The following is a 6,000-nucleotide window of genomic DNA, read 5'->3' as shown; positions in this document are numbered from 1 at the left end:
TCTTATGAAGATAGAATTAAAGCGAGAAATGGTGCAGAAGAACTCAGGAAGATAGCCAGAGGGCAGCCACTCTCAGCCCTTGAATCAGTCATTACATTTAGTTTCATGGATGAGTCTGACTTTTGGGATTGGTGAGAGCTCATGAGGCTATTATGAACAGCTGCTATGCTATTTCTCCAAAAGACAAGATCTTTTAAGACACTCAATGGACTGGCACCACTGTGCATGAAAGGTTGTTCTTGTCTTTTTCAAAGTTTCCCCTGCACCTTGAAATGATACAGGCATTAATGAGGGATGCTGAACAAGCCATCATTATCTAATTTTTCCCCACCATCGTTAAAGCTTTATAAAGATCATTGACTTTGAATCTTTAAGTCATATCAAATTCCCCCCAAAAATGGAATTCTACTTCTCTCCAATTTTATTTTTTTCCCCCACCACAACCAATTTTCTGTCAAAAAGGCTTCCCCACCACCACCACTTTGGGGCCGCACCAGGAAAAATCCATCTCATCTAAACCTTAGCCATCTGTTCTAATCTTTGCCCACTCCTGCAGTTTATAGAAATCTTATAACAATGCTCAAGTCTTCCAGCATTATTTTTTCTTTGAACTTTAGGACAACATTAAATACCTCATTAAAGAAGAAACTCTGTTTCTAATGAGGGTTAAAAAATTGCAGCGTATCTTTTCAATGCAGTCCTAAACCTTAAGCTGCCCTCAATATAATGATCAGATCCTAACATTTAATATAATCTTGTTTAAAAGTAACAGCAAATTAGTATAAAATCTTTGTTTTGGACTAGTTACTCAAGTAATCTTGCTAAAATAACATACAGCTAATCTAATTTTAACAGTGGAACATATCAAGGATGATATTCTTGTAACGAATTCAAAGGTTATGATTTTCTGATATTTATGATAAAGCAAATGTTAATACAAATTTTAGTAGATGAAATGCCTTAGAAATAACATGTAATATAGACTGAAAACCTACATTAAGAAGATGGCCTAAGAAATGTGAAGGGACCAAAAAAATGAGCAAAACCTACTGAAATCAAATGATCCCTGATTACTGTTGGAAAAGACTTTGGGGTACCATTTAACTTTTGAAAAGGACAAGCTAACTTCTAAATATTTAAGCAGACGGACTGGGCCTATCTAGATGGAACTTTTGTAGAATTGTCTTTGTGTGTGTGTGTGTGTGTGTGTGTGTGTGTGTGTGTGTGTGTGTGTGTGTGTGATCGTTATACTGAATACTAAAGACCTTGATAGTGTGTGTGTATTATGAGATCCAGAAAAAAAATAGATGTCCCTTATATGAAAAATGTAGGAATTCTCCCAGAGATGTTCCTAGCATTCTGTATCTTTTCTCTGTCTTTTTAAATGCAACATTATTCTGCATTTGGTGTCACTGAATTAATCATGCAATTTTGTGAATTCACTTTGGGAATGTGGCACTTTTAATATATTACTGATCTAATATTAGATGTCACATAGTGGACTACAATAGAATTCAGTTGTGCTATTTGTAAGGAAACCAACATCATTGCCTAGAATCAAGTATTTGAGATGGGCAGCCATATAAAACTGATTATGAATAATCAATTAATAAATAAACAGGTAGTTAGTTAGCTATTGTAATGCATCTTTCCATTTCACAGCAAAAATTATTAATGCAGCAATACAAGACTTATAACAAATTGTATTTATACATTTTTATTCCACATAACCCAGCAGTTCTGGTTGGTTCCTCCATCCCTTTGATTCGTTATCAATGTAATGCAAATAAACCACTTTCATATTGTCTTCATGCTTCTTATTTGTTTCTAACTCATTCTGTAGTAAATACCCTTTTAGTATAGTAAATATACTTTTACAACCAAAGGCAAACATCAATACCACAAGCTCCTTTGTGGCTCTTTATAGTCTTACATTTATTTCAACCGCTTATATAAAATAGTGCATAAATGCCAGCACTTCCCAAATCCAGACATTAACTTCCAAACTTAAATAAAGCTTCATTTCTCCACTTTCTTATTTCATTGTGAAGATATAATTATTCTCAAATATGGTATACAAAATGGAGATAAAACCCACCGTGTTTGTTAAAGAAAAGGGGGAATAAATATGACATCCTTTGTGTGATTGGGTTCTGTGAAAGATTTATGTTACCTCATTTGAGAAGAGGTGAGTTGAATAATTCACTATGCCTCTAACAAGCACCATTCCTGGGCCAAGGGTGTCACTTTGCTTTGGAAAAAATATGTGGAATTACAACAAATCAATGTCAGTTTCATTAAATCAATTTCAGTTACCATGATTGTATCTCATTTTGGGGACGCGGTGGCTCAGTGGGTTAGGATGCTGAGCTTGTCGATCAGAAGGTCGACAGTTTGGCAGGTCAAATCCCAAGTGCCGCGTAACAGAGTGAGCGCCTGTTACTCGTCCCAGCTTCTGCCAACCTAGCAGTTCGAAAGCACGTAAAAATGCAAGTAGAAAAATAGGGACCACTACGGTGGGAAGGTAACAGCGTTCCGTGCGCCTTTGGCATCTAGTCATGTCGGCCACATGACCACGGAGACGTCCTCGGACAAGCGCTGGCTCTTCGGCTTTGAAACGGAGATGAGCACCGGCCCCTGGAGTCGGAAACGACTAGCACGCATGTGCGGGGGAACCTTTACCTTTACCTTTATCTCATTTTATTAAAATTCTGTTCTTCCATCATATTAAACACTAGAATCTTCAACAGTTTATAGAGGACTTGGGGATGTGGATACCTCAAGTCCGTGGTGGTGCCCTCTCTGTTGGCACGTGCGCCATCGCCCCAGTCCTAGGCCTTCAGCTGGGTTTTATAAAACCTTTTCGTTTTAGGCCTCCGCCAGTCTGTGCAAAAAAAAATGGCGATGTCCATTTTGCTCTATGAGTTCATGGTGACCTAACCCTAACGCTAAGTGGAATTTTCCTCCAATGTATTTTATCAGGAAACAGATATGGCAGGCTAGAAAAGTAAGTGCCCTCCTAACCATACCCAAGTATTTCAAATTTGTTGGCAATGTCCATTTTGCTCTATGAGTTCATGGTGACCTAACCCTAACCCTAAGTGGAATTTTCCTTCAATGGGATTTTACCATGTATTTTACCAGGAAACATAGATAACCCTAAGTCCATGGTGGTGAACCTATGGGACGCGTGCCACAGGTGGCACGTAGAGCCCTCTCTGTGGGCACACGTGCCATCGCCCCAGTCCTGGCATGGGTCGCAGTTTGGGTGCTCGGTCTCTAAAAGGTTCACCATCATTGCCTCAAGTCATACAATCCTGCTTTAGGACGCTGAGCTTGTCGATCAGAAGGTCGGCAGTTTGGCGGGTCGAATCCCGAGTGCTGCATAGCAGAGTGAGCGCCTGTTACTCGTCCCAGCTTCTGCCCACCTAGCAGTTCGAAAGCACGTAAAAATGCAAGTAGAAAAATAGGGACCACTACTGTGGGAAGGTAACAGCGCTCTGTGCGCCTTTGGCGTCTAGTCATGCCGGCCACATGACCACGGAGACATCCTCAGACAAACACTGGCTCTTCGGCTTTGAAACGGAGATGAGCACCAGCCCCTAGAGTCGGAAACGACTAGCACGCATGTGCGGGGGAACCTTTACCTTTACCTTTTAAAGCTGAATAGGAAACCTACCAGTTGCCTATGCACTAATAGAAAGGATTATTTTTGACATTGTTATTGTGTTTTCCTTCAAGCCATTGTATAGAAAAAGCAATTCTTAGCCAGAAAGGGAGAGGGAAAGGGGGACGGGGAAGAGGAAGAGGAAAGAGAGGGAGAGGGAGCCCAAGCTTTTGTAAGTAGGTAATTAGGTAACTTTTTATTACCCTTTTGGACTGACATAAACTTCTATTCACATTTGCCTTTCTTTTCTGCCTGATTGTTATATTGAACTTTCATCCCTATTTTTGCCAAGGAGACTCCCTATATATTGAAATTGTGGTGAGTTTATTCATGAAGAGGATGAGACTTCCCCCTCCCTACATAACCGATGTGCACTTTCCAGAACGTGTTGAAATCAAGTTTGTTATACGATAGAATGCTACAGATGATGCCATCTATAAAACCATAATAAGAAAATAACATTTAAAATATTTGGCTCTCTCCAGTGTTGGTAATAAGCATAAAAATTGATTGGCCTCCATAGATCTTTCCTCTAAACCTGGTGCCTGAGAATTTCCAGCATTCCTAGCCAAGATGGCCTTGTGTGGGAAAGTTGACAAATGCCATTCATTCTATATGACAGTTTAGAGGGCTTCTGAGTGGCATTACAGGATGTAAAACTATTGGGGAATCTAATTCCAATCTTGTAAAAAAGAGAGAAATCCCCAAATGGGTTTTTTTTCTAGCCTTTAGCAGCAATAATACATCTTTTTTTTGTACAAAGTAGTTTACATACCCATTCACTGCCAGTCGCATGCATGTAAACTCCCCCCCCCTCCCGAATGATGTGTAGTATATTTAGAAAAGTACCATACATTTTACTCAACAGTTCCTGGTGAAAAATACGGCAATTTACATTCTGAGGTATGTTCTTTAGATCAGGGACTTCATGCTTCTGGGGGATAGAATAACTGCATTTGGAGTTGTGCTTTCTTGCATTTTCCACCATAACTATCAATTGTGAAAATTGGTACTATATTTTGAGTTTGCCTCCCCCTTTTCTTTCTTTGTCTCTAAAATTTTCATTGCCAGGTTCAACACATTAAACTTTCAAAAAAATTTGCACCGATATAATTTTCCATTGATGATGTTGGATGACTAAATTTGCCTGTCAGCGATCTTAGTTTTCCTCATACTTTATTTTACTATCAGATTCTAGTTCTTCCACCTTTTGTTATTTTATTTATTAAAGTTATATAGCTGTTCATCTTGCAAAATGCAGCTCCGGGTGCATTCACTATTCATTTTTTTCATTCTCATAATCCTGCCTTTGTGACATCAGAAGAGTAACTCTTTGTGACATCACAATGAAGAGATTACTGTGATTGATGGGATGAGGCACAGACTTGGGAGACAAAGGGAGAGGAAAATTGTTTCTTATAACATTGTTTTCCTGCTTTCACTTTCATAAAGACATTCCTAAAGCAATGAAAGTATTCTTTCTTTAACTAAACTGAAGGCAATATTACAAGACTTTTTTTGTGATAAATGCCAAAAGTAGCCCTACTATTAGTTGGAATGACAGTTGCCTAAGGTGATAATGGCTGAAAAGGCAACAAGCCACTGAAGAAGAAAGATGGATGCCCCACTAGTTTTATTTATGCCCTCTAAGTAAAAATCTACTGCTCTAAAAAAAATCCTGAATATTCCTCAAGGTAATTTATAGCTCCGTGGTGGCGAACCTATGGCATAGGTGGCACGCCAAGCCCTCTCTGTGGGCACACACGCTGTTGCCCCAGGCGTAGGCCTTCAGCTGGGCTTTATAAAACCTTTTCGCTTTAGGCCTCCGCCGCCATGTGCAAAAAAAAAAGGTTCAATCAATTTCAACTTCTCACGGGCAAAAAAAAGTTCTTGCAAAGTTGGAATTGATTGATTGAACTTTTTAGTCCCACCCAGTCTGCCGTTACCACTGCAGCCATGCCCACCCAATGGGCCACACCCACCCAAAGGGCCACACCCACCCGGCACCCGATGATACATAAGTGGGTCTTGGGTTGCAGTTTGGGCACTCAGTCTCTAAAAGGTTTGTCATCACTGTTATAGCTTTTGCACCCAATTTGAAAGTTTCCCTTTTCATCTCCGATACAAAATAATTTTGGACTAGCAATTCTAGTTTGAATCTTCAAATAATTCAGTATGAGTCTGATTCAGCAATCAACTGCACCTCTATTACAAAGTAAAGTCACTGAATGTAATGGGATTCTGTCCAAAATGTGATTGAGCTTTGAATTTTCTAATTTAATCGCTCATGTTGATGTGATCTGCAAAAGGCAAAATGAGTCTTTTAAGATCAT

This window comes from Vipera berus, assembly GCF_964194415.1.
Source record: "Vipera berus genome assembly, chromosome: 5".
In the NCBI taxonomy this organism is placed as follows: Eukaryota; Metazoa; Chordata; class Lepidosauria; order Squamata; family Viperidae; genus Vipera; species Vipera berus.
This window is presented reverse-complemented; position numbering follows the sequence as displayed.